At 41.8% G+C, this 24560-nt stretch overlaps 1 protein-coding gene across 4 annotated transcripts in view; it reads right to left on the minus strand.

The window, feature by feature from the left end:
* Nucleotides 1-24560, minus strand: part of Kansl1 (KAT8 regulatory NSL complex subunit 1) — a 133507-nt gene that overhangs the window by 98653 nt on the left and 10294 nt on the right. For 3 of the 4 annotated variants that reach the window (XR_007213853.1, XM_048367265.1, XM_048367263.1), the window contains exon 1: nt 7514-8050. The exons of the other annotated variant lie outside the window; for it this stretch is intronic. The gene's annotated coding sequence lies outside the window, so the exon portion shown is untranslated. Of the gene's footprint in view, nt 1-7513; nt 8051-24560 lie in introns of those variants that run through there. 4 annotated transcript variants of the gene reach the window in all.

A 24560-nucleotide genomic window follows, 5' to 3' on the forward strand; every position in this document is an offset into this window, starting at 1 on the left:
CTCAGGATACTCTGGCTTTAGCATCCCCACTGCTAGGACTACATGAATGCACCACCACATTTGGCTTCAAAAACCTCACCTAAGGTGTTCAACTAGCATTCTACCGTACACAGTGTCTCTTGAACTTTTCCCCCAAGGCTGTTTTTGAATTGTGATCCTCTAGATCTCAGGATTATAGACATGAGACACCATCACCCCATCAAACCTTTTAACTGGGGTGGCAAAGCGGGGGGGTGGGGTGGGGGTGGGAGGGGGAGGGAAAGCGTAGCAGTCCTAGGGCTTGAACTCAATGCTTGGGCATTGTCCCAAGCACTAGCTCAAGGCTAGTGCTCTACCACTGGAGCCACAGCTCCACTTTAACTGGAGTTTTCAACTCAGGATTCTATGATCTCAGCCTCCCCATAGCTAGGATTACAGGCATGAGCTACAGGCCACCTAGTTTTAACTATACTTTTTCAATGATTAAATTTGGCTCAACAATGCTTTGAAGACAGTATCTTTCAAAGTTTAAATGCAATTACTTCAACTTCTACCTAGATATTACACTCTTAGTAATCTAACCAGAAGAAATATTCTCACAAATACAAAAGATATATACACAATTCTTTCATTAAAGCATCATTAATATCACAGTGCCAGTGGCTCACACTATAATCCTAGCTATTTAGGAGGCTGAGATCTGAGGATCACAGTTCAAAATCAGTCTAGGAAGGAAAGTCCATGAGACTCTTATCTCCAATTAGCCACCAGAAACCAAAAATGGAGCTTTGACTCAAAGTGGTAGAGCACCAGCCTTGAGCAAAAAACTCAGGGAAGAGCTGGGGATATGGCCTAGTGGCAAGAGTGCTTGCCCCGTATACATGAGGCCCTGGGTTCAATTCCCCAGCACCACATATATAGAAAATGGCCAGAGGCTGGGGATATGGCCTAGTGGCAAGAGTGCCTGCCTCATATACATGAGGCCCTGGGTTCGATGCCCCAGTACCACATATACAGAAAATGGCCAGAAGTGGCGCTGTGGCTCAAGTGGCAGAGTGCTAGCCTTGAGCAAAAAGAAGCCAGGGACAGTGCTCAGGCCCTGAGTCCAAGGCCCAGGACTGGCCAGAAAAAAAAAAAAAAGAATAAAAAGAAAATGGCCAGAAATGGCGCTGTGACTCAAGTGGCAGAGTGCTAGCCTTGAGCAAAAAGAAGCCAGGGACGGTGTTCAGGCCCTGAGTCCAAGCCCCAGGACTGGCCAAAAAAAAAACTCAGGGACAGGGCCTAGGCCCTGAGTTCAAGGCCTACAATCAACAAAAGAAAGCAAAAAGAATTATAATGTCAAAAAGGGCCTAAATTTTATAAGACTTAAGCCATTTAAAATGCATGATACATCAACATCATTTTTAATAAATGTATGTACGCACTTCCAAACAGAAATTTTTGAAAGATTATATATCAAACTGCTAATGGTGTTTATCTTCTGTCATATTCTAAACTTGGATTTCCTAATCTTTAGTTCACAAAAGGCAAAGATCCCCACAAAAATGCATTTCATCTTATCTCATTAACAAACACAAGTGCTTCTGAACAATCTTGAAACTGAAGACTCCTGGGTTGGGAATGTGGCTTAGTGGTAGAGTGCCTACCTAGCATGCAAGAAGCCCTGGGTTCCATTCCTTAGTACCATATAGACAGATACCACTGAAACCTACTTTATCCCTTTCAACTAAGTTAACAATTAAAAATGTATCAAGCACCAGTGAAATGTTAATACTAAAATCCTTCTTTCATTCTTCTGCAAAAACCAAAGAGTAGGTAATCAGGGCTGGGACCCAGTGGCTCATACCTGTAATCCTAGCTACTCAGGAGGCTGAGATCTGAGGATTGCAGTTTGAAGCCAGCCCAGGCAGGAAAGTCAGAGACTCTTATCTCTAGTTAACCACCAAACAGCCGGAAGTTGAGCTATGGCTCAAGTGAGGAACCCTAGCCTTGAGCAAAAAAGCTCCAGCCCCAGGACTGGCATAACAACAAAAAGAGCAGGTGATCAGGAACAAACCAGTAACTAAAAGATTGCAGTTTAATTTTAGGTTATATTTCCCATACTCTTAAGGTCTTTAAATACCCTCCAGTCTTCTTGGTAATCTAGCCAACAGTTTAACAAAATTTATCAGATTAGCATTTCTTTTTGTGTATGTGGTACTAAGGATCAAAACCAGGACCTTGCAAGTACTAGGCAAGCACTTTATCACTGAGCTGTACCCCGCCACTCCCCCCACACTACTATTTCTATAAACTCTCTATACTAGCAAACAACAAACTCAATAATTAGCTTTTAGCCTTTAGTCCTTCACACCCTTGGTGCATGTGCTAATCAGTGTTAAAGGCCAAGTAGCAAGTATAGCAGGAGAAAGCCCGGATATTACTTAGTAATTTGGGGTTTAACATCCTAACAAAATTGTTATTAATCTCTTTTATTCCCCCAACACTTCACTTCTACCTGAATTTACCTAGGTCTGACTTTAAGCTGTTCCATTTTATAAAGGAATTAAAAGGTGAGAGACTCTATTAAGTTTTATGCCACTCAAACATCTTTTTCCAAACAAGAGCAGAATCTGTTATACTTAAAATCCAGAGTAAGATCTCATTTTGAATTCTGATTCAAGTAACAAGAACCAGAGTTTTTTATAACATTAGATAAACTACACTGAATTTACCTTCACTTTACATTTTCTGACTCAAATATTTAGGAAAAAATACTTTAATTTAAAAAATAGAACTAGAAAATAAATGACAGTTCAGAGTTAATAAAATATGCAGCCCAATAATTCCCTAATAGAGAGCATTCAAATGTTAAAACTCAGTGGATGGGAGTGCTTCATGTGCTAGTGACAGCTGAGGTCCCTAACTTCAAGCCCTGTACCAACAAAACAACAAAAATCGTATGGAGCAGATTTAAATGTTGGAAAAGAAAGGCTTATAGAAAGTAACTTTTATTAAACAATCATCATTTGCCACACAATGCAACCCAACAGGCAAAATTTTTAATTCTTAAATCCTCTATCGTGGAGGGCTTCTTAATGTAAAGGGATAAAAATCATAATCTTTACATTTTTCTTGCAAATTACCCCGTTTATTTTTTGTTCATTACTATGAACAGTACTCTCTGGTGAAATTGGTTTCCACATACACTGTATTTGATGTTGTTTCTATCCTATCAAAAATAAAGAAAATATCTATTGTAGTCCTTTGGAAGTCTAAAAACTTAGGGTAAATCGCACCTTTTTGCTTAATCTGTCCTATATAATATTACTCTATATCCTAAAAGATAGGCATATGACTTAAAACAGGAACAAACCCCACAGTACATCTCATTATTGTTGTAAATAAATGGTTTTTTTTTGTACTAGGGATCGAACCCAGGGTATTGCACTTGCTAAGCAGGCACTCTGCCACTAAGCTACATGCCATCCCAATTTAAATAGTTTTAAAGTACCTTCCTTTACACACACACACACACACACACACACACACACGCCCCAGGGGTGCATGTGGACATAGCATGCACACACAGTACTGGGGCTTCAACTCAGGGCCTAGATGCTCTGCCCTAAGTATAGCTCTAGCTCCACTTTTGCCTTTTTGGTGGTTAATTGGAGGTAAGAGTCCAGTTTTAATGCCTGAGCTGGCCTTGAACATTGTTCTAAGATCTCAGCCTCCTCAGCAGCTAGGAATACAGGTGTGAACCACTGGCCTGGCTTCCCTTTCTCCATTGTAACTAAGTTTCTGCCTTGATTGGTTATACTACTCTAGGGCTCAGAAAGTGTATTTACATCAGGGCCCTTTGCCTGCTCACTTTATGAAGCAGAATGCAGATGTCTCAAATAAAATGGCCTGAAACACCTGGTCTGCATATTGTCTCATTGCAAAGAAGACTTAGACATTAGCTTTATTTTATTTTTGGAAATCTGTATTAGAGACTAGTTCAGTCCTCATGTTGCTTCTGAAGAGGAATGTAAATTACATATCAGCCTCTGGACATATAAAAAGGTGTACAGAAATATTCCTGCCTGAGTATAATAATTGTAATGCACAGGACTCCGCCCTTCCCATTCCCCCAAACATACAGATCACTCAGGTGATCACTCTGTATAATCACCAAGAGAGAAAAAAAAAAGTAGAAAAGTAGCATACTAGATATCACTTAAAAGCTACCAGAGGAGAAAGGAAATGATACTTCCTTGGGTATTACTTGCATAATGAGGGCAGAATTAAGGGTCATAGGAAACTATCAGAACACACATTTAGGAGGTAAATGCGAGTTTATTGCCACACTTAAGTCTACACTCTTTTTTCCTTTCTGGAGAGGTGGAGGGGGGAATATGTTCATAGATCAAAACATATATACATTTCTCCAGAAACTAAGCCACTTAAGTTTTTATGTCTTAATGGTCTTACCACAAGAAAACCAGCCTATTAACTCTCCACCAAAAAGGATAACTAAACAGAAACAGAGTAAGCAGTAATAAGCATTACTGTTTATACCTAAGGCTTTGTATGATTATCTCTAATATAGTATGGATCAGTTTGTAGTTTTGGGAACATTTAAAACATTGCTTTCAGCCAGGCACTGGTGGCTCACACCAGTAATCCTAGCTACTCAAAAGGCTGAGATCTGAGGATCACCAATCACTATTTTGGTCCTGTGGCTTAAAGAGGTAGAGCACTAACCTTGAGCAAAAAGCAGCTCCGGGACAGAGCCCAGGCCCAGATTTCAAGTTCCAGAATCGGCAAAAAAAACCTAAACACTAAAATACTTTTGAGAACAAGCATCACCAAAAATTGTTGTATGTTTTCAGATTACATTGTTCACTTTAAAATACTATTAAAATCTGTGGCCAAACCAATAAAATCCAGAAGCTAGAGACATTGGTTACAGTGTATCCTTACTAAAAATGAAAGCCTATTGGATAAAAGATAAGACTATCATTTTCCTTTCTTCTCACCTTGATGAAAGTTCACAAGTAATGAACTACAGCTTACTCATTTTCTAATTTCCAGAATTTTCCTAAGCAAGAAAATGATAAGCCACCTACAAGAGTACTTGGCAGGTTTAACCATAGAAACAACATGTATAGGCAAGAAACAAGAAAATCAGGCAATGTTCTTAAGGTTTTCAGGAAAGATGCAGGAACACATCTCAGTATTTCAATAGATTCCTATAGGTATAAATACCAAAAACTCCACCTTATCACAAAAGTTCAAACAATTAACTGATCACTCTTACCAGTACTGCCATAAATCACAAATACTTGTTTCATATATCCTTAAGTCATGAAATTAATAAAAACAACCATGCTAACTAGTATAAGATATTAAGAACTTTTGTAATATCTAATGTTTCCCTCCAAATAGTTCACATTTGAGAAATAATGTCAATCACCACAAATCATGCAAATACCACCAAATACTCAAGTATGCTAAAGGTTAAAGGAATGTATACTTTCTTGGATAAACCTGGTGGAAATTAAATTCACAATTATATGACTGAGAGTTTTCTCACATTTATAATACATTTTTTAATTCCCAAGGGATGAGAATTTTTACCTTGTCTTATTTTTAGAACTACACATCACACTGCACATATCACATGACATGATGTAACTGTTAGCAAAGAAAATGGCCCAAACCATGAAAACATAAGTGGTAAGAGAAACAGATCAATGCATACTCAATAACCACTACATTTCATATTTGTTAAAAGACCTAGTACCCTTTGTAGAACAGGAGAAATGTACTTTGTATTTTATATCAGGAATTCACCCAATTATGGAGAAAACTGACAAGATGGAAAAACAGATAACAGAATAACATTCTTCTAATGCTAAAGATTAAAGGCAAATTTTCTCTGTACCAAAAAGAAAACCAACAGAAATATTAATGAAATATCCTTATGTAGGCAACACATCATTCAGAAGTATCCACTGTTGTTAGAAGAAAAACAAAAATGTTTTAACTAACAAGGCCTGAGGACAATTGAAATTTTCTAAATTGGTAAACCAGTATGTAAGAAAAGAAACCAAGTACAGCCTATAGAAGAGGGGGAGGGAAAACACACCCACTTATGCCTTTGTAAATAGTGGTACTTTAAGCTACCGGAAAAAGGCAGGGAAAATACAAAAATTACTGACCATTCTTAGAACTACAAAACATATTCTAATGTACTACTTTCCTTACTTGAAACTACTTTTGACACAAACTTAGTAACAATCTATAACTATATCATGATTATGCAAGGCAAAAGATTATGTAATTTCATCGTTTATTTTAAAACGTTCCCCAACTACATGAGCAGAAAAAAAAAAAACTAAAACATTCTGATCTCTACACCGTTGAGGGGGACGGCTCTACAGAGTTACAATTTAAAATATAAACATACACCCCCAAAACAAACAAAAAAACACAATGATTGCTAGCCACGTGACAAAGGAGATGGCAACACCGGGATTGTGAATGGAGGTGAAGGAGGCGAGGTTGGAAGACTAACCAGATTGCTCGGAACTTTGGGGACTGCGGGATTCGGGTCTCTCTACCCTTGAGGTACCAAACTCTAGCCCCTACGAGTTGTACTGCTAACACCCACAAGTCAGTTTTATTAATAGGTCACAGAAAATGCTTCAGTGACCTCCAGGATAAAGGAGGAAAACAGGAGGAGGAAAGAGCAATTTAAAGTGGCGCCATCATGTCACCCCTTCTCCCCTAAGGCAATCAATAAGCAATAGTTAAGTAACGTGTTTCTTTAAAAATTCACAGTGAGATTCTAACATCGGAAAACAAGAGGATTTTAAAGTAAAACACGGGAGTAGGGTTGTTTATAATATAGAGAACAATTAAACTATTTGCAGAGAATCAAAAGACCGTCCGCCGGAAAACAGGCCCCCTAAATGGTAGCAAAATTCCAACTCACTTAAAAGCAAATAAATGCCTCTTCCTCTTTAGTTAGGAAAAAAAAAAAACCACGTCTGACTGAGGGAGACTAAATCTGCAAACACCAGTGACCTCGATTTACAGGCAACAAATAAATAAATGAAATAATCAGAGTTGTACGAACCGTGAAACAGGCAAGATATGTGTGTTTGAGCAAAGAAAAGGCCTTTTGCAGTCAAGAGAAGTTCAAGGCGAGAGGCAGAGTTTGTTTTAGGCTTTTTCTTTTTTACGGGAACAAACCATGTTCTCCAGGTCGCCTTTTTAAATAGAACGCCAAAGGAAAGCCCAGCGAACGAGGCGGCAGCTGGTGGGGAAGGGCCCCCGCACACCCCCGCCCTTGGGGCGACTCCCCGCCCGGACCCGCAGCGGGGAAGCCCGGAGAGGCCATTTAAAGTTCCGGGGATTTTTCCTCCCCTGCCCTGCCTTTCCAGTTACAACTAACAAAGAGAGGGAGAAATGGGAGCCACGGGGAGAGCGAGGAGAAGGAGAAAGGGCAGCGGGAGGAGGAGGAGGAGGAGGAGAGGAGCCTGCGAGCAGCAGCAGCACCTACCACGTGATGGAGGAGCGTAGCCCGGGCGGATTCGGCCCCACAAAATGGGCGCAGTTTGCAAACAGCCCCCCGGCCTGGTCGCCGCGGGCCGGCGGGCGGGGGCGCGCGGCGGCGGCTCCGGCCCAGCCCGCCGCTCTCCTCCCCCCCGGCGCCCGGAGCCGCCCTGACTTTCCGGGCGGGGGGGCGAGGCGGAGGGGGAGGGGAAGGCGGCGGCGGGGAGCGGCCGCTTTTCCTCCTCTTTCCGACCCTTTCGCCAACCTCGCGCCGCTCCGGCTGGGCCTGGGGACGGCCGGGCTCCGCAGCCCGGCAGGGCGGGCGGGGGCAGAGGGTGAAGCCGCCCCCCCGCCCCGCACAAACAAGCGCCACCGTCTGCAGCCCGACCTGCACCCCGGCCGCCACCCCCGGGCGCCTCTTCCCGGCAGGGGAGCGCGCTCCGGCCGCCCCCCGCGCCGCCGCGGCCAGACGAGTCGGCTTCGCTACGGCGCTCGGTTCTCCCGCCGGTTCGGCGAGCGGTCGCGGCGGTGGCGGCGGCACTGGGAAAATGGCGGCCGAGCTCCTTTTCCCTCCCCCCCTTTAATCTGAAGCGGAGGGAGAATGGAGCGAGCGAGCGAGCGGGCGAGCGCCGGGGACACGGGGAGGAGGGACAGCAGCGCCTCCGCCGGCTGCGGCTGCGGCGGCGAAGGGCCGCTCCGCCCCGGCGCGCCGCCAGGGGGCGCCCGCCGCGCCGCCCCCGCGGGCCGTCAGGAGGCGCGGCCGCCGCCGCCTCAGTCATGGCTCCTCGCCGCAGCCGCTGTGGCTGCGCCTTTCTGAAGCGGACACTGCGCCCGGCCCTGCTGCCTTGGACCTGCGACCAGGGCACGCGGCACTGCAGAGGGCGGAGCGGGGCCCTCGCTCTGGCCGAGGTGAGGCTAACCTGAGGCGCTGACACCGTCACATTCCCTCCGCGCTGGGACTGGCGGGGCCGCGCGGCGCGGCGCGGCGAGGGGCAGGGCGGGAGCCGTGGAGCGAGAGGACGTGAGCGAGGTACTGTGTGCACTGTGTAGTAGTAAAGAGGCTAGGTCCACCGCTGCCACACTACCGCAGGGCTAGCCGTGCGCTGAGACCGCCAGGAAGCTACCTGGCTCTTGAAACGGTTTCTCCCACCCGCCCTTTGTCCTACAGCCAGCCTCCGAACACTGCAGCACGGCTTGGGCACTAGCCCCAGCTCCGCAGCCGCCAGACCAAAAAAAAAAAAAAAAAAGATACCATTGCGCAGGCGCGAGCCAGGGCCGCGCCGGGCCAACCCGGGCAGGGGCAGCCGGGAGCCGGAGGGGAAGGGTTGGCCCATCCGCGCTGGGCCCGCTGGGAACTGTAGTTTTGGTTCCGAAGCACGCGTCTTGTTTTGGGTATCGTGTCTTGGCAGATCCGCCAAAACAGGCAAAAGGCGTTACCAATGATCATTTACACTTCAGGCAGCCATCAAATTAAAGTACACTACTACACTAAAAGTTTTAACAGAACTCCACAGAGGAACCCATCTCAAAACAAAAAACAAACTTCCCACTCTCTTACCAGTCTTGGCCTAAATTGGTGGCACCTTATTTCTCATGACCAGTTTGTGGGAATGATATTTTATTACTTCCCCAAATAAGTCTTATTACAACGGAACTTTTCCTAGACCTAAAAAATTCAGCAAATTCGGAGTGTCACATGTACACAAAGTATAAGCCCATCGACCTTTGAAGCTGAAGAGTCAACGAATGGTGAATTATTAGGACTTACAAATTAGTTTAAATGACAGGAAAAAAATCCAAACAAATCTTCAAATTCATAATAAGTGTACTATGTTCTACTACCAGAAAGGAAGATACAAAATGCTCAATACTAGTTTGTGGTTTACCAGAACCAATATCCGGTGTTGTGTCATTTCTGCCCCTCTTAAAAAAAAAAACTGTATAGTTAATAGAACAATTTTAGTTCACCCACAAAGTTAACACTAACTCACTGGTTCCTACAGCATCTGCACCTATATTTGTCTGAGTTTCCATTTGTACTCTCTAAAAAGTCACACTACGCAGAGTCATCAAAAGTAGGCAGCTTAGAATCAGAAGGTCGAGTTACATAAAGAAAAAAGCAATATATGTATACATGGTTTAGGTACTCATCCTAAAATGTATAGCTTTGGCTTTTTAATTTATAATCCTAAGAAGATTTAGTTGACTTTTAAGCATACATACATCTCCACATAAATAGTAGATCCACAAAACACAGGCAAAGGAAGATATTAACACAATTCTAGGACCAATAGATGGTGAACCAGAGCCATAATATGAACATTCTGAAATCTAAACTAGCAGAAATAAAAACACCAAATAAGGCAAAGACTTTTATAACATACACTTAAGTATTATATTCAAAAACATCCATCACAAAACAATCACTACTTTTCCAACTCAACTATCAGATTTATCTAGGTCCTCAAGAACTGAAGATGGCTCAGTGGTAGAATACCGGTACAGCAAGCACAAGGCCCTTTCCTGAGTTCAAATCCACACACTGCCAAAGAAATAAAAAGAAATTAAGGGGCTGGGAATATGGCCTAGTGGTAAAATGCTTGCCTCGTATATGTGAAGCCCTGGGTTCAATTCCTCAACACCATATATATAGAATAAGCCAGAAGTGGCACTGTGGCTCAAGTGGTAGAGTACTAGCCTTGAGCAAAAAGAAGCCAGGGACAGTGCTCAGGCCCTGAGTCCAAGCCCCAGGACCAGCAAAAAAAGAAATTAAGTAGTTCCCCAAATAACTATAGTTCAGAAATATATTTTCTAGTGAATGAGAAAGTGAAGAATGTTCATTTTTAAAGACAGGTACTTGAGAGAAGACTAAACAACTTTCTCTCTTAATAAAAGAGTTCAGTTGTTTGTTATTGAAATCAGTCATCCTGTGTTTTATATTAACTAAAATCAGATGTCTTTCTGCTTAGACACTGAGCTTATAAATAAGTACATAGCTGGGTGCTGGTGGTTCACACCTATAATCCTAGCTACTCAGGAGGCTGAGATCTAAGGATCATGGTTCAAAGCCAGCCTGGGCAGGTTAAGTCCATGAGACTCTTATCTCAAATTAACCACCAGAAAACCAGAAGTGGTGCTGTGGCTCAAGTGATAGAGTGCTAGCTAGCCTTGAGCTGAAGAGCTCAGGGTCAGCGCCCAGGCCCAGAGTCAAGCCCCATGACCAACAAAAATAAATTAAATAAATACATAAATACACAAATAAGAAAGTCTTAAGAGAAACACCTTTCCTTAAAATTCCTCCCAGAGAGCTCACACCTATAATACGCCTAAAATGTTCACGCCTGTAATCCTAGCTATTCGGGAGACTGAGATGTGAGAATCCAAGTTTGAAGCCAGCCCAGGCATATAAATCGGAAATGCTTATCTCCAATTAGCCTTTTTTATTTATTTATTTTTTTGGCCAGTCCTGGGCCTTGGACTCAGGGCCTGAGCACTGTCCCTGGCTTCCTTTTGCTCAAGGCTAGCACTCTGCCACTTGAGCCACAGCGCCACTTCTGGCCATTTTCTGTATATGTGGTGCTGGGGAATCGAACCCAGGGCCTCATGTATACGAGGCCAGCTCTCCTGCCACTAGGCCATATCTCCAGCCCTCCAATTAGCCATTTTTTAAAAATCTAATATGTGGCTCTACTGGTTGATAGCTATCCTGAAACAGAAAAAGCCAAGAACTCAAGGTCCTGAAGTCAAGCCTCTGACCAGCACACAAACAAAAACAAAACTTTGCACTTGCTTTTCGATACATTCTCAAAATACTCATATTTACTATCCAATATCCACTGTATGAGATTAATTTAAACCCATTCTCTTTGCCAGTGATTTTTAGGAAGGGAATATAAGACACAAATGGCAGCCATCTAGAAAGCTTCAATCAACTTAAAGATGGAGGAAAAAACCTGTGAGGCTCTTATCTCCAATTGAGCATCAGAAAAGGCAGTAAATGGGAAGTGGAGCTTGTGATTCAAGTGGTAGAGCTGTAGCCTTCAATAAAAAAGCTCAGGGACAGCACCCAGGCCTTAAAAAAAAAAAAAAAAAAAAGATTTATCAGTGCTGATTACCTGTAATCTCAGCACTTGGGAGGTGGTGGCAGAAGGATGGCAAGTTCCATGCTAGCCTGGGAATGTACCTCAATGTTTGCACAGTACATCCAAGACTCAGGGTTAATCCCTAATACCACAAAAAAAGAAAGAAAAGCCATCAAAAAGTCTGTAGGGTGGTACATGTTTTCGTGTTAATATTAAGTGGCTATATAATAAATGGGAAGCCAGAATAAACTGCATAAAAGTAAAGAAATTTAAATCAACCACCATATTCTAACAGTGTAAAAAATGAGGCAATCAAGGGGCTAGGAATGTATCTTAGTGGTAGAGTGCTTACCTAGCATGTATGAGGCCCTGGGTTTGATTCCTCACATAAGCAGAAAAAGCCAGAAGCAGCTCTGTTGCTCAAGTGGTAGAGTGCTAGCCTTGAGCAAAAGAAGCTCAGGAACAGTGCCCAGGCCCTGAGTTCAAGTCCCAGGCTCATACCAAAAGAATAAAAAATAAATAGGAAGTGGCACCGTGGCTCAAGTGGTAGAGTGCTAGCCTAGAGCTGAAGTGCTCCCAGACAGTGCCCAGGCCCAGAGTTCAAGTCCACAAGTGAGTAAAAATAAATTTTTTTTAATAAATAAGTTAAAATGAGGCAATCAAGCTAACAAAGCCCCAAAGCTGAAGCACCCAGCTCCATGTACTCTTGATGTACAGAATCTAGGAGCAAACTTTCAGTAAGATTCCATTTGAAAAAAAAAAAAAGTTGGCTGCAAGAATGTATAGCAGGGACTGGGTATGTGGCTTAGCAAGAGTGCTTGCCTACCATGCATGAAGCCCTGGGTTCGATTCCTCAGCACCACACAAACAGAAAAGGCCAGAAGTGGTGCTGTGGCTCAAGAGGTAGAGTGCTAGCCTTGAGCAAAAAGAAGCCAGGGACAGTGCTTAGGCCCTGAGTTCCAAGCCCCAGGACTGAGGGGGAGAAAAAAAAAAAGCCAGGAGTGGAGCAGTGCATCAAGTGGTAGAACACTAGCCTTGAGCAAAAAAGTTCAGAGATAAATACAAAACAAAACCAAAAGAAGTTCAAAGACAGCACCCAGGCCCTTACTGAGTTCAAGCCTCAGGCTGGCTGGAAAAAAAAAAAAAGTTAATATTAAATGATAACAGTGAAGTGCATCTAGATCTAGAATATCTACAATATCTAGAATTTACAATTTCCAGATTTTTAGAATTTCTAAAACTTAGAAATAATTTAGGAATTCAGCAGAAAGTACTGAAGAACAGCTGGAGCCAGGTATGGCGCACACACATAATCTCAGGCTAAGGCAGGAGAATCTGAGTGTGAGGCCAGTCTAGGTTATATTTTAAAAGAAACAAAAAACTCAACACAACACACTGTTATCACTTAAAAAACCAAATCAGGTTTCTAGGCAATCATTAAACTCTAACAACCAAAACTGTTGGCTTTATTGTCTACAATCCAAATCTGAAAGAAAACTAGCACTGACTTCTAATACATATAGTCTGAGCAGGATTTTATTTTATTTTATTTATTTATTTATTTTTTTTGGGGCCAGTCCTGGGCCTTGGACTCAGGGCCTGAGCACTGTCCCTGGCTTCTTTTTGCTCAAGGCTAGCACTCTGCCACTTGAGCCACAGCACCACTTCTGGCCATTTTCTGTATATGTGGTGCTGGGGAATCGAACCCAGGGCCTCATGTATATAAGGCAGGCACTCTTGCCACTAGGCCATATCCCCAGCCCAGGATTTTATATATATTTTTCCTTTTCACTTTTTTTTTTTTTAAAGTAGTACAGGAGTTTGAACATAGAGCCTTGCATTTGTTAAGCTGATGCTCTACTACCAGAGTTACACCTCCAGCCCTGACTTTTGCTGGTTATTTTGGAGATGGAGTCTAGCAAAAATTATTTCCTAGACTGGGAAGAAACCATGATCCTTAATCTGTAACCAGATTTCAGCCTCCTGAATAGCCAGGATAATAAGCATAAGCCTCTGGCACCCAGCTAAATATTTTAATAAAATTTTTCAGGAATTAAATGAAACAAATAAAAAGTTACATTATTTAGGTAAATTTTAGTTATTTCTAAAGCTTTGAACCTTAAGAGTTTAGAATACTTAAAATTCTTAAATAATGCTGGGAATATGGCCTAATGGCAAGAGTGCTCGCTTCCTGTACATGAAGGCCTGGGTTCGATTCCCCAGCACCTCATTTATAGAAAACGGCCAGAAGTGGCACTATGGCTCAAGTGGCAGAATGCTAGCCTTGAGCAAAAAGAAGCCAGGGACAGTGCTCAGGCCCTGAGTCCAAGGCCCAAGACTGGCCATAAATAAATAAATAAAAATTAAAAATTTCTTAAATAACTAAAGTATCTGCTTAGTCAAAAATGTCTGTTCAGGGCTGGGAATATGGCCTAGTTGCAAGAGTGCTTGCCTCCTACACATGAGGCTCTTGGTTCGATTCCCCAGCACCACATATATGGAAAACGGCCAGAAGGGGCACTGTGGCTCAGGTGGCAGAGTGCTAGCCTTGAGTGGGAAGAAGCCAGGGAAGGTGCTCAGGCCCTGAGTCCAAGGCCCAGGACTGGCCAAAAACAAAAAAAAAAGTCTGTTCAGATTGGAGGTATGGTTCAGGTGGTAGACTGCTAGCCAATGAGCAAAAGCAAGTATCGGATAGCAAGTTCAAGTCCCAGTCTCAAACAAAAAAAAATTTTTTTAATGTTATCAAATGTATCAAGAATGCATTAAAACACTTATTTTGCAGATGAGGCAATCAATGTCAACTTACACCCAAGCCTAAATACTACCACAGTATTTATTAAATTAAATATCAGAATTTACTAAGAAACGACTTTACTTCTTTACCAAATGAAAGAAATATGAAGTATGTAGAAAAACTTCAAGGGAGCTTTCAGCAGCCAAACTGTGGAGGGCCTGAGAAAAGCTGATCAGGAGTCAAGAGGGAAAAAATGTTCAAAGAGGGCTGGGGATATAGCCTAGTGGCAAGAGTGCCTGCCTTGGATACACAAGGCCCTAGGTTCGATTCCCCAGCACCACATATACAGAAAACGGCCAGAAGCGGTGCTGTGGCTCAAGTGGCAGAGTGCTAGCCTTGAGCGGGAAGAAGCCAGGGACAGTGCTCAAGCCCTGAGTCCAAGCCCCAGGACTGGCCAAAAAAAAAAAAAAAAAAAATCTAAGAAAAAATGTTCAAAGAGGAAGAATAGCAAGCATTAAGTACAGAGAGCAAAGCAATTTTTTTAAAAACAGTTGGTAATTCCAAAATGTTGATGAAACTTATAGAATCTTTGCTCTAGTAGCATAGCAGACTAAGGATTTTGAAAGACAGCACACCTGTTCCCACAATGGAAAGGCATGCATGCCATTCTTGAGGAAGGAATATTCTTCCCTTGAATCTACTAACTCCTGGATTTTTGAACATACAAGAAAATATACCGTGATAGTAAAGGGAGTGTCTGATGCCATGGAATAAACAGGAGAAACCTGCCAAAGTATCAATTTAATCAAATATTATAATAAAATTAGGCATACTTTTTTTTTTACTTTTTTTTGGGGGGGTGGGAGGGGGAACCAGTCCTGGGGCTTAAACTCAGGGCCTGGGCACTGTCCCTGAGCTTCTTTTGCTCAAAGCTAGCACTCTTAACACTTGAGCCACAGTGCCACTTTCAGCTTTTTCTGTGGTACTGAGAAATGGAACCCAGGGCTTCATACATGCTAAGCAAGCACTCTATCACTAAGTCATATTCCCAACCCCTAGATATACTTTCTTTTTCTTTTTTAAATTTATATTTATTGATTGACTGATTGATTGATTGCCAGTCCTGGGGCTTGGACTCAGGGCCTGAGCACTGTCCCTGGCTTTTTTTTTTTTTTTTTTCCTCAAAGCTAGCTAGCACTCTACCTCTTGAGCTAGAGCGCCACTTCCGGCCTTTTCTGTTTATGTGGTGCTAAGGAATCGAACCCAGGGCTTCAAGCATGCTAGGCACTCACTCTACCGCTAAGCCACATTCCCAGCCCCCAGATATACTTTTGTCAAACATATATATCATACAAAATTCTCAATTTGGGGCTGGGGATATGGCCTAGTGCTCGCCTCCCATACAGGAGGTCCTGGGTTCGATTCCCCAGCACCACATATACAGAAAATGGCCAGAAGTGGCGCTGTGGCTCAAGTGGCAGAGTGCTAGCCTTGAGCAGAAGGAAGCCAGGGACAGTGCTCGGGCCCTGGGTCCAAAGCCCAGGACTGGCCAAAAAAAAAAAAAAAAATTCTCAATTTTTTCAGGACAGGGAAGATTCTTTATGGACATTTGCTACTGTGACAAGCTACTCAAAATAGCCCCACAGTAAGGAGTACTTAAAAGAGAAAATTAGAAGAGCATGGGTTTAGATCATTTAGATTTCCACAACTAAACCACTTTGTACAAAGCAAATTTGTGTGGATGGTGAAACCTAAAAACAGCTAACATAGCCGGGCACTGGTAACTGGTGTCTGTCATCCTAGCTACTCAGGAGGCTGCAATCTGAGGATCCCGGTTCAAGACCAGCCCAGGCAGGAAAGTCCATGAGACTCTAAGCTCCAATTAGCCACCAGAAATCTGGAAGTGGTGCTATGGCTCAAGTGGTATAGCACTAGCCTTGAGTTGGAGCTCAGGGACAGCACCTAAGCCCAGAGTTCAAGCTCCACAACCAACAACAAAAAAAATCTAACATATATTGTCTTAGATACAGTATTAGCAAAGACACTAAGTTACCAAGAATGTAACTGTAATTCAGGAAATGCTAAAGTCCCTGTCTTATCTCTGTCATTCATTTACTAAGAAATCATATATATTTTTCAACAGTAATCTTTGTGTTTTTTTAATTAAATGGACAGAAATTATAGAATCTAACATCAGCATTTTCAATACTATTCTAAATTAATTTCCATAATCACATTCAGATGCTTTTTTGTGGGAGCTGATACTAGAGCTTGAACTCGGGGCCTGGGCTCTGTCCCTGAGCTTTTGGGCTCAAGGCTAGTGCTATGCCACTTAAGCCATAGCTCTGCTTCGGATTTTGTTATGCTTAATTGGAGGTAAGAGTCTCATAGACTTTCCTGCCCAGGCTGGCTTTGAGCTGTGATCCTCAGATCTCAGCCTCCTGACTACCTAGGGGTTTACAGACATGAGCCACCAGCACCCAGACAAACACCTTTTTTTTTTTTTTTTTTACTTTTTTGCCAGCCCTGGCTCTTGGACTCAGGGCTTGAGCACTGTCCTTGGCTTCTTTTTGCTCAAGGCTAGCACTCTACCTCTTGAGCCACAGCACCACTTCTGGCTTTTTCTGTTTATGTGGAACTGAGGAATTGAACCCAGGGCTTCATGCATGCTAGGCAAGAACTCTACCACTAAGCCACATTCCCAGCCCCAACATAAATCTTTATTTAACAAAATTTGTCACAAATGAATTAACTTCAACTAGCAGGGTAAAAGAATAAAATGGCAATTTTCTGTGGCACAGGTTTAAGAAAGGAAAGCCAGGCATCCAGTGGCTTGGAAGGCTAAGGTGGTTACAGAGTTCTAGCCTGAGCCAATTAGCCATATCCTAGTGAGAAAGACAGAGACAGAGAGACAGAAGGAGGGAAGGAAAGCTTTTAGGGAAAAAAAGAATATTCAAATATTCAGGGCCTTGATCTCATTTGGCTTTTTTACTCACAGCTTGGCATTTTACCACTTGAACCATACCTCCACAACAAGCTTTTTGCTGGTTTATTGGAGATAAGAATTTCATGGACTTTTCTACCCAGGTTGTCTTCCAACCATAATAATCTTAGATCAGCCTCCTTAGTAATTAGCTAGGATTAGAGGCTTGAGCCACTCCCACGCAGCAATAGAGGGTTTTGTTTGTTTGCTTTTGTTTTTTCTGTTGGTAGTGAGGCTTGAATTCTAGGTCTAGTCCCTGAGCTCTTTTGCTCAAGGCTAACTATCTACCACATTGAAGCACAGCTTCACTTCTGATTTTTGACTGATTAATTTGAGATAAGAGTCTCACGGGGGCTTTTCTGCACTGGGTGGCTTCAAACTGTGAAGATCTTCAGATCTCAGCCTCCAGAGTAGGTAGAATTACAGGTGTGAGCCACTGGCTCAATTGACACTTTAAATGGATAAAAGCACAAAGCTAAGAAGCAATCATAGATCAATTCACAAAACTTTGGCCTATGTTTCTAATTCTGTTCTTTTAGTCCCTTTCTTGAAGTTTGCCTAAAAACATTGCAGGAATATTAAAATTAGCTATTAGTTAAGACATAACTAAAATGAAGTAAAAAAGCAAGTACCCCCAATGAAACTAAGAGAAGCAGTTAAGTGAACAACATAGGTGACAGTGATCTAAAAGTGCTGAACTTGTAACCTCTACCTTGAATGTTTCAAGGTAGGCAAAAGATCTAGAGAAGAAAAAAGTGTGACCTAATCCAATTGCATTTAGTTCTGCATACCATTTCCATTCTGAAATATTTGCTTCTACCCTGGGGAATCTTTCTAAGTTTCTTCCAAATTTAACAGATTCAATAATAAATTTTTTAAAAATGAGTTCTTTCTGTAACTATAGTTGACTTATTAGGCAATTAGGATTTATTATTGCCAAAAGAAAGTTCCAAGTTAAACCAAATTCGTTTCAGCTGGGAATGTGGCTTAGTGGTAGAGTGCTTGCCTAGGATGCATGAAGCCCTGGGTTCAATTCCTCAGTACCACATACACAGAAAAAGCTGCAAGTGGTTCTGTGGTTCAAAGAGTGCTAGCCTTGAGCAAAAAGATACCAGGGACAGTGCCCAGGCTCTGAGTTAGAGCCCCAAAAATGGCAAAAAAAAAAAAAGCTGACAACCTCAATTCATTCAAGAAGTCCATTATTACACTAATACCAAAACCCAACAAAAACAACACAATAAAACTATATACACCAATGTCCCATATAATATAAATGAAAAGGCCTCAAAAAAGAAATGAATGTAGGCACTGTGTGTGTGTGTATAAAACTACACCTCAACTTCTGGTTTTCCTGGTTAATAGATAAGAGTCCCATTGACTTTTCTGCCCAGGCTGGCTTCAAAGCAGGATCCTCAGAGCTTAGTTTCCTGAGTAGCTAGAATTATAGGAGTGAGCCACCAGCACCAGGCACACGCACACACACACACACACACACACACATACACACACACACACACACACACACACACACGCTTTTACTGATGTGATTTATCCCAGGAACTTAAGGCTGGCTTAGTATCTGAGCATTACATGAACATGTCAATAGATGCAGGAAACCCACTTGACAAATAAAGATAAAAACACTCAACAAACTAGGAACTGAAGAAAACTAACTCAACATGATAAATGATATATATGAAAACCTCACATCAAGACTACCTCAAAGTAACCAGTACCAAAAATAAAAAGGGTTGGCGGTCTAACTCAGTGGCAGAGCACCTGCATAAAAAGTATAAAGTCCTGGGCTAGGAATATGGCCCAGTGGTAAAGTGCTTGTCTCGTATACATGAAGCCCTGGGTTTGATTCCTCAGCACAACAAAAATAGAAAAAGTAGCAGAGTGGTAGCCTTGAGCAAAATAAGCCAGGGACAGTGCTCAGGCCCTGAGTTTAAGCCCCAGGACTGGCAGAAAAAAAAAAAAAAGGATAAAGTCCTAAGTTCTAACTCTAGTACTACTCCATCAAAACAAAACAGACAGGGGCTGGGGATATGGCCTAGTGGCAAGAGAGCTTGCCTCGTATACATGAGGCCCTGGGTTCGATTCCCCAACACCACATATATACAGAAAACGGCCAGAAGTGGCGCTGTGGCTCAAGTGGCAGAGTGCTAGCCTTGAGCAAAAGGAAGCCAGGGACAGTGCTCAGGCCCTGAGTCCAAGGCCCAGGACTGGCCGGAAACAAAAAACAAAAAACAGACAAACAAAGACCCACACTTGAAAAGAATAGAAAGAAATAAGAATGCCTCTATTTGCAGAAGACAATCTTGTATATAGAAAATCCCAAAAATCCACAAATAAACTATTATAGCTTATTTAAAAGGTCATGGGATAGCAGATCAACACACAAATAGAAATTTTATTTCTCTGGGAGAAAGCAAGGGAAGGGGTGAAACTGTCTAAAAGGAAATGTAATCATTATTTGACTTATATAACTGTAACATCCCTCTGTACATCACCTTCATAACAGCAACAAAAAAATTCTATTTCTATATGCTAGCATTAAAGTGTGAAAATTATGTTTAGAAAAACAATTTCAGAAGTGGCACTGTGGCTCAAAGTGGTAGAGCACTAGCCTTGAGCAAAGGATCTCTCAAGAACAGTGCCCAGCCCGAGTTCAAGCTCCACAATTGGAAAAAAAAAAAGAAAAGAAAACAATCCCAGAGCTGGGAATGGGGCTTAGTGGTAGAGTGCTTGCCTAGCACACATGAAATCCTGGGTTCCATTCCTCAGTACCACAAGAACAGAAAAAGCCAGAAGTGGCACTGTGGCTCAAGTGGTAGAACACTAGCCTTGAGCAAAAGAAGCACAGGGACAGTGCCCAGGCCCTGAGTTCAAGACCCAAGATGGGCAAAAATAAATAAGTAAAACAAAAACAATCCCATCAAAAGAGTAAAATACTTGGAAATAAATTTAACAAAGTTTGAACCTTACATGCTAATCTATAAAATTTATCAAAAAAAGCTAAGGAAGTCTGAATTAAACAGGATGATACCCTATGTCCACAGATCAGAAAAATATTATGAAAATATCAATACTCTCTCTAAATTGACCTACAGATCCACTGCAATCCCAAAATACACAAAACAAGCTTGAAAATCATTCATGATTTCAAAACATAATTCAAAGCTCTAGAAATCAAGACAGTATGATAACAGCATAAGGAAAAACATACAGATAACAAAAAAGAACAAAAGGTCCAAATTTAAACCCTCACAATGGCTGATAGCTAACTGATTGCTGACAAGGTGCCAAGTCTATTCAATAAAATAACCAATGGTCTCTCAAAAAACAACTTAGGCCAAGTGGCAGTACCTATAATCTTAGCTGCTCAGAAGGCTCAGATTCAGAGGAGTGAAACCAGCACAAGCAGAAAAGCTCATGAGATTCTTATCTCCAATTAACCACCAAAATGCTGAACTCAAGCAGTAGAGTGCCAGGTTTGAAAACAAAAGCTCAGGGACAGAGTGCCCAGGCTCTGAGTTAAAACCTCAGAACCTGCAAAAAAAAAAAAAAAAAAAAAAGGCTGGAGGTGTGGCTCAAATGGTAGAACCAACCACCAAGTAAGCATAAAGCCCTAAATTCAAACTCTAGTACCAGCAAAAAACAACAACAAACCTATGCTTGAAACTGGGGACATGGTCCAAATGGTAGAGCCCTTGCCTAGAAAGTGTAAGGCCTAGAGTTCAATCCCCAATAAGGACAAAACAAACAAACAAAAAAATGCATGCTGTAACAACTGAATATTTCCTTGCAATAAAATGAAGTTGGTTCCCTATTTCATACTATATACAAAGAGTCATTGTTATTAACTTAAAAATAGGCCATAAAGCCAGGAATGTAGCTCACACCTGAAATCCTAGCTTCTCAGGAGGCTAAGAACTGATGATCTCAGTTTGAAGCCAGCCCAGGCAGGAAAGCCCTTGAGATACTTCTCTCCAGTTAACTACCAGAAAAGATAGAAATGGAGCTATGGCTCAAGACCTAACTATAAGAACTAATACAATAAAATTCCTTCATTGCCTTGGGTTAAACAGTGGCTTTAAAGTGCAGCACCAAAGCATGAGAAACAAAAGAAAATAGGTAATTGAATTTCATCAACATTATGAATTTTTGTACAGTAAGGATGCCATCAAGATAATGAAATTACAGCCCATGGAATAAGAGAAGGTATTTGTAAATCTTGTCTGGCAATGGATTTTCATCCAGAATACAGAAATAACTCACCAACAACAAAGAAATCCAAGTTTTAAACAAGCAAAGAATATGAAAATGTGTCTCCAAGGGAAATATGCAGTGGCCAATGAACACATGAAAAGATCTCATCATTATTAGCTATCAGGAAAATTAAATTCTAAACAACAATGAATGTTTGACATGTAGCCCAGCAGTAGAGCACTTGCCTAGAATGCATATAGACCTTGAGGTTAATCCCCAGTACCACTGTAGGCGGGAAAAAAAAGAGAGACAAAACCACAAGATATCACCTTGTCCACTAGGATAAGATAAATTAAAAAAATGAGGCAGATGCCATATGAGCCAGGGGTTCATACCTGTAATCCTATCTACTTAGGAGGCTGAGATCTAGAGGACTAAAGTTCAAAGCCAGCGCAGGTAGAAATTTCACCAGATCCCCATCTTTAAGATAACAAGCAAAAATCTGGGCTGGAGGAATGGCTCAAGTGATAGAATGCCAAGCAAGTTGAACAAGCTCAATTCTGAGTCCAAACCCTAGGACTACAAAAAATAAAAATAAAATATGATAGGTACAATGGTACATGATGATAATCCTAACATTCTGCAAGATAAAGTAGGGGGGCAGTTAGTTCAAGACAATCTGGAATACATAGCAAGCCCCATAATAAATAAACAAACAAATCCATAACAATTGCAAGTGTTGGTAAGGACATAGAGAAATTGGAACCTTCAGACATAATGGCACAAACACATGATAGTCTAGTTACTTTGTGGAGTTCAGTGATTCCTCAAAAAATTAAACAGAAGGGCTGGGGATATAGCCTAGTGGCAAGAGTGCCTGCCTCGGATACACGAGGCCCTAGGTTCGATTCCCCAGCACCACATATACAGAAAACGGCCAGAAGCGGCGCTGTGGCTCAAGTGGCAGAGTGCTAGCCTTGAGCGGGAAGAAGCCAGGGACAGTGCTCAGGCCCTGAGTCCAAGGCCCAGGACTGGCCAAAAAAAAAAAAAAAGAAAAAAAAAAAAAAAAAATTAAACAGAAAACACTATATATGGTGGTTCATGCCTATAAACTATGGCAGAGATCAGGAAGATCAAAGTTCAAGCCAGACTGGACAAAAAGTTAGCAAGACTACATCTCAATCAATAAAACTGGGTGTGGTGGTGCAAACCACCATCATCCATCTTTGATGGAGGCATAAATTAAAGGACTGCAGTCAAGGCCAACCTGGGAAAAAACACAAGAACCTACTGGGAAAAATAAGCAAAAGGAAAACAAAAAACTGTAACTGGGCACCAGTAATTCTAACTACTCAGGAAACTGAGATTTGAGGCTTGAGATTCTAAGCCAGACGGGAGAAAGTTTGTATGATTCTTATCTCCCATTAAAAGTTGAAAAGTGGAACTGTGCATCAGTGGTAGAATGCTAGCCTTGAGCAAAAAACCTCAGGAATAGCACTCAGGCCCTAAGTTCAAGCCCCCAAACTGTCATTAAATAAGAGAGACAAAGAGAGCTTTAGCTCAAGTAAAATTTCTTTTTTTCTTTTTTTTGCCAGTCCTGGGGCTTGGACTCAAGGCCTGAGCACTGTCCCTACCTTCTTTTTGCTCAAGGCTAGCTCTCTACCACTTGAGCCACAGCGCCACTTCTGGCTTTTTCTATATATGTGGTGCTAAGGAATTGAACTCAGGGCTTCATGTATACCAGGCAACCACTCTACCACTAGACCATATTCCCAGCCCAAGTAAAATTTATTTTAACTCAAAAGCCTGATGATTCAGAAGCCTGTAAAGTACAGTAATAGCGATAATAATAATTATAAAGTAGGGATCAACAATCCACGTGTTTAACCACACAAAACTTCTTTGGGAAGAAAATAACAAAGTTTAAATAATTCTTGTTCCAGACTTTGAGAGCCTACTAAGATATAGCAGGCATAATAGAATTTGGATGTAAATTATAATTAAAAATCAAATTGTATGACCCAGTAGTAATAGATTAAAAACATAGTTGGTAACAATGTGGAAAACATAATTATATGATCACCCAAATTTTGAAAAATATCCTCATGCAAACACACAGATGCACACCAATATACAGCCCTTAGAAACATAAACTTAAATTTTGACTTAAAGCAAAAGACCAAAAAAGTCATGTGCCAGTGGCTCACACCTGTAATCCCAGCTACTCAGAAGGCTGAAATGTGAGAATTGAGGTTTAAAGCTAGCCAGGGCAGAAAAGTCTGTGAGATTCTTATCTCCAATAAACTACTCAGAAAAAAACAGAAGTGGCAATATGGCTAAAGTGGTAGGGCTCAGTGATAGTGCCCAGGTCCTGAGTTTAAGTGAAGCCCCAAGACAGGCAAAAAATTAAAAGTTAATGGGCCAGGAATGTGGCTAAGTGGTAGAGTGCTTGCCTCGTATGCATGAAGCCCTGGGTTCAATTCCTCAGCACTGCATATACAGAAAAAGCCAGAAGTGACGCTGTGGCTCAAGTGGTAGAATGCTAGCCTTGAGCAAAAAGAAGCCAGGGACAGTGCTCAGGCCCTGAGTTCAAGCCCTGAGTTCAGGCCCTGAGTTCAAGGACTGGCAAAAAAAAAAAGTCAAATTCTGCACCAAAAATTTAAATTGCTAAGTACATACATAAAGGGTAAAAGGGTGGAGAAAAAAGAAAAGTTCTTTTTCTCCTAAAAAGGATACAAAACAAATAAGAAAAAGTAGTGAAAGATTATAAAGTACAGCAGGTACAGGATCATTAAGACACATGGAGGCAAGACAAAATTTCACAAGAAAATACATTTCTAGCTGGCGCCAGTGGCTCATGCCTATAATCCTAGCTACTCGGGACACTGAGATTTGAGGATCATGTTTGGAAGTTAGCTATGGCTCTGAAGTCCATGAGACTCTTATCTCCAATTAACTACAAAAAAGCTGAAAATGGAGCTTTGGCTCAAGTGGTAGAGTGCTAGGCTTGAGCAATAAAAAAACAAAAACAAAAAACTCAGCG

Source organism: Perognathus longimembris, chromosome 17, assembly GCF_023159225.1.
Source record: "Perognathus longimembris pacificus isolate PPM17 chromosome 17, ASM2315922v1, whole genome shotgun sequence".
Taxonomy (NCBI): domain Eukaryota; kingdom Metazoa; phylum Chordata; class Mammalia; order Rodentia; family Heteromyidae; genus Perognathus; species Perognathus longimembris.